The sequence below is a fragment of the Arvicanthis niloticus genome, chromosome 6, assembly GCF_011762505.2.
Source record: "Arvicanthis niloticus isolate mArvNil1 chromosome 6, mArvNil1.pat.X, whole genome shotgun sequence".
In the NCBI taxonomy this organism is placed as follows: domain Eukaryota; kingdom Metazoa; phylum Chordata; class Mammalia; order Rodentia; family Muridae; genus Arvicanthis; species Arvicanthis niloticus.
In genome coordinates, this window is record NC_047663.1 from 52,057,730 (window position 1) to 52,062,750 (window position 5,021).

At 45.1% G+C, this 5,021-nt stretch overlaps 1 pseudogene; it reads left to right on the plus strand.

Annotated features, from left to right (window-relative positions):
- Positions 1-2,084: 2,084 nt before the first annotated feature.
- On the plus strand, positions 2,085-2,718 carry LOC117710291 (large ribosomal subunit protein eL13 pseudogene; annotated as a pseudogene).
- Positions 2,719-5,021: the final 2,303 nt, after the last annotated feature.

Sequence of the window (5,021 nt, forward strand, 5' to 3'; positions counted from 1 at the left end):
GTCTGTACATGTACTGCTTAATTGGGGCTAAGTTAATCTGTTTTTATATGTATGTGAGGGTGTTTTGTTGTTTGGGTTTTTTTTTTTTTTTTTTTTTTGCATGTATAAGTAAGTGTGCACCATGTGTACCTAGTGCCCAAGGATCAGAAGAGGGCATTGGGTCTCCTGAGCTGTGAACTGTAGTTAAGGATAACTATGAGCCACCATGTGGGTGTTGGGGACCAAATCCATGTTCTCTGAAAGAACAACTGAGGTTTTTTGTTTGTTTTTAGTTTAAGACTGGGGTTTCTCAGTGTAGCCTTGGCTAGCCTCAAACTCCTCAGTGCTGGTATTAAAGCACTACCATCAGCCCAGGACAAGTGTTAGCCTAACTGCTGAGCCATCTCTCCAGATCCCCAGTCCCCATTTTGGTATTTTTATTCTATGCACAGAGAATACTTGCCTCTATCTCTGGAATGGTGTTATAGACACATGCCACCACACCTAGCCTTATAACTTAATTTTTTAGAAAAGAGATTTGGGTGGGGGTTTTTTGTTTTGTTTTGTTTTGTTGTTTTTTTTTGTTGTTGTTGTTGTGTTTTTTTGTTTTTTTGTTTTTTTGTTTTGTTTTGTTTTGTTTTGTTTTGTTTTGTTTTTTTGAGACAGGGTTTCTCTGTGTAGCCCTGGCTGTCCTGGAACTCACTCTGTAGACCAGGCTGGCCTCGAACTCAGAAATCCGCCTGCCTCTGCCTCCCAAGTGCTGGGATTAAAGGCATGTGCCACCACTGCCCAGCCCTATAACAATTTTTAAAAAAATAAAACTTTAAGCTAGAGAGTTGGTTCAGCGGTTAAGGACCTGAGTTCAATTCCCAGCACGTACATGGTGGCTCACAGCCATCTGTAGCTCCAATTCCAGGGGATCCAACACCTTCCTCTGACCTCAGAGGGTACCAAACAAACGTGTGTGCTACCCAGGTATACATGCAAACAAAACACCCATACACATAAAAAGTCATTCAGAATTTAAAAAGTGAAACCTTCATCAAGCTACTAAGTTTCTCTACTACAAGATCTTCCTACACAGAAACATTCAATTTTATAAAGTTGGCCGTGGTGGTTTAAGTCTGTAACTCCAGCACTTGGCAGCACAGCAGTAGGATTGCTACTAGTGTGAGCCCAGCTTGGACTGCACAGTGAAGGTGACCAAATCCAGCTACAGAGTAAGACTCCCAATAAATATAGATACATAATTTTATGAAACTTTGAGGTAAACTATGTCGCCTACACTGTCTTGAAGCTTAGAATCTTCTTGGGTTTGTTTGGGTTTTTTTTGGATTTTTTGTTTTGGTTTGTTTTGGTTTGGGTTTTTTGGTTTTGGTTTTGAGTTTGTTTGTTTTTTTTTTTTTTTTTTTTTTTTTGTTTTTTTGTTTTGTTTTTTTTGTTTTTGTTTTGTTTTGTTTGGGGGGTGGGTGGTTTAAGACAGGTTTCTCTGTGTAGCCCTGGCTGTCCTGGCACTCTGTAGACCAGGCTGGCCTCAAACTCAGAAATCCACCTGCCTCTGCCTCCCAAGTGCTGGGATTAAAGGTGTGCGCCACCACTGCCCGGCTCTTGGAATCTTCTTGCATGAAGCCCTCAAGCATTAGAATCGTGTGACAGCGTGCCCAACTTTCATTACTGATTGTGAAGATAGCCTTTAATGACTGAGCCATTTCTCCAACCCCATTATTAGTATTATTATAATTTATTTGGTTTGGGGGGGGGGTGTGCGCACACACATGCACACATCATGGTGCCAATGGAGTTCAAAAGACAACTTGTGAGAGTTGGTTCTCTTCCAGGGGCCAAACTCTGACTTCAGCCTCTACAGCAGATGCCTTCATCTGCTGAGCCATCTTGCTGCCCACCCACTTTAAAAATCGTTAACTGCTAGGTATGATGGTACAAACCTTTAATCCTAGAACTCTGGACACAAACGCAGTCAGATCTCTGTAAGTCTGAGGCCAGCCTGATCTATATAGCAAGTTCCACTCCAGTCTATGTAGTGAGGCCCTGTCTAACATAAATAAATAGCCTTTCCACTCGTCACTTCTGCACAAGGAGCAACCATGGCACCTGGCCAGAATGGCATGATCCTGAAGCCCCTCTTCCACAAGGATTGGCATCAGTGAACAAGCACTTGGTTCAACCAGCTGGCACGCAAGAGCCTCAAATGCAAGGCCAGGAAGTCAGTGTGTCACATTGCCTCCCCACCCTGCGTCTGGTCCCATCAGGTCAACAAAGTGAGGTGCCCTACACTGAGATACCACACCTAGGACTGACCTGGCAGAACTCAGAGTGACTGGTATCCACAAAAAAGTGGGTTGCAGCACCGTGGCATCTTTGTGGCCCCATGGAAGGGAAGTAAATCCACTGAATTACAGACCAGTGTGCAGCGCAGGGCTTGAAGGAGTACCTCCCCGCATGCTCAAGCTTTCCCCCAGAAGACCCCCTGCTCCAAAGAAGGGAGACAGTTCTGCTGAAGAGCTTGATTACCCACAGCTGGCAGGACCTGTGATGCCCATCCGTAATGTCTACACAAAGGAAAAAGCCAGAGTCATCGAAGAAGAAAAGAACTGTAAGACTTTTGCCAGTCTTATGGCCCAGACCAGTGCCCGGCTCCTGGGCACCCAAATACAAAGGGCAAAGGAAGCTGCAGAGCAAGGTGTCAGAAAGTATGGAGCTACTGGGGCATTGCAATAAAACCTCCATAAGGCAAATAAATAAACAAAACAGATAAACAAGTGAAGCAGGTTGTTGACTGTTACTACATGGTTGAACTGTAATTAATTTGGTTTAGAAGTATTGCTTCCAGCTTTTCCACCACTGTGAAAGGGTTTTTCATTGAATAGTTTCAATAATTTGGGCATGTTATTTAGCTCCAAATACTTAAATGAATATTTAAGGAATTACATGGAAAAATGACCTGTGATATAGCTCAGCCAGTGAAGGCGCTTGCTAACCTGATGGCCTGCTTTCAATTGCTGGGAACCCACATGGTACAAGGAGAGGACAAAGTCTCACAAATTGTCTTCAGACATCATGCATTTCTCTCTCTCTCTCTCTCTCTCTCTCTCTCTCTCTCTCTCTCTCTCTCTCCCTCCCTCTGTGTGTGTGTGTGTGTGTGTAAGGGTGTGTGTGTGTGTGTGTGTGTAATAAAGGGCTAGAAAGATGGTTCTGTACTGAAGAGCACATATGCTGCTCTTCCAGAAGACCTGAGTTCTACTCCCAGCATCTGTGTCAGAATGCTCCTAATTGCTCTTAACTCTAGCTCCAGGATGTCTGGTGCCGCTAAAAGCTCCCGCATTCAAATGCACAAACCCACACCCAGGTACACACATGCACACAATAAAATAAATATGTTTGATGCAATAAAGGAGTTGTTAAGAGGACTTGCTGTTCTTGCAGAAGACCCAGGTTTGGGTCCTGGCACTCCCATGGTGGCTGCTTGTCCTTGACGCCAATTCAGGGGGTATGGCGCCCTCTTCTGGCAACTGAAGGCATCAGGAATGCATTCAGTATACCTACTGGTAGAAAATACACTCATATGCATAATAATAATAAATCTTGGGGCTGGAGAGATAGCTCAGTGGTTAAGAACACAAAGGGATATCTTCCCTGGATTTGGCTGCTCTTCCAAAGGACCCAGGGTTCCATTCCCAGCACTCACATGGCAGGTGACAACTGTAACTCCAGTTCCAGGAGATCTGACACCCTCATACAGACACACACAGGAAAATCACATAACCACATATAAAAATAAAAATTTAAAATAACAATAATAATAATGACAAGAAGAAGAAGAAGAAGAGGAAGAGGAAGAAGAAGAAGAAGAAGAAGAAGAAGAAGAAGAAGAAGAAGAAGAAGAAGAAGAAGAAGAAGGGAGGGGGAGGGAGAAGAAGAGGAGAAGGAAGAGGAAGAGGAGGAGAAGGAGGAGGAGGAGAAGGAAGAGGAGGAGGAGGAGGAGAAGGAAGAGGAGGAGGAGGAAGAGAAGGAAGAGGAGGAAGAGGAGGAGGAGCAGGAGGAAGAGGAGGAGGAAGAGGAGGAGCAGGAGGAAGAGGATGAAGAGGAGGAGGAGGAAGAGGAGGAGGAGGAGGAGGAGAAGGAAGAGAAGGAGAAGGAAGAGGAGGAGGAGGAAGAGGAAGAGGAGGAAGAGGAGGAGGAGGAAGAGAAGGAAGAGGAGGAGAAGGAGGAGGAGGAAGAGGAGGAGGAGGAGGAAGAGGAGGAGGAAGAGGAGGAGAAGGAAGAGAAGGAGGAGGAAGAGGAGGAGGAGGAAGAGAAGGAGGAGGAAGAGGAGGAGGAGGAAGAGAAGGAGGAGGAAGAGGAGGAGCAGGAAGAGGAGGAGGAGGAGGAAGAGGAGGAGAAGGAAGAGAAGGAGGAGGAAGAGGAGGAGGAGGAAGAGAAGGAGGAGGAGGAGAAGGAGGAGGAGGTAGCAGCAGCAGCATTTATTTTTCTAGGGTAAGTTTCCCAGTTGGAATTGAACTTTCTCATTGGAAAATGAGTCTCAAAAGCAACGTTCCCAGTTCTGTTATTGACTAACTAATTTTTGAGGAAACTCAGAATCTGACCAAAACCACAAATAAGAAAAGCAGAGCCAGGCTGAATGCCTGTCAGGCAAAGGCAGACAGATCTCTGTGAGTTGGAGACCAGCCTGCTCTATAGTTTCTAGACATCCAGGACTACACAGAAAAACCCTATCTTGAAATACAAAAACAAATTTAAAATGCAATAAAACACACTTAAAAAGGGAAAGAGTAGTGTTTCAGGTCCCCCTAGATAGGCCATGTTGCCAAGCTCAAGCCTTCCCAAGGGCCTGAGACATGGCTTCTTTTCCTTCAGCCTAGGAAAGTCACTTTTCCGTACTCCCTGCCCAGGAGTGCTGCTTGTGGTAGACGCTCTGCTCTTACCTGGAGTTCTCTATGCTCCCTTCAAAGGGATGTCTTCCCCATCTCAGCTTCTGCTGCAACAGGTTTGCTGTTCTTGTAGCATTTTCAAGGATTTCCTAC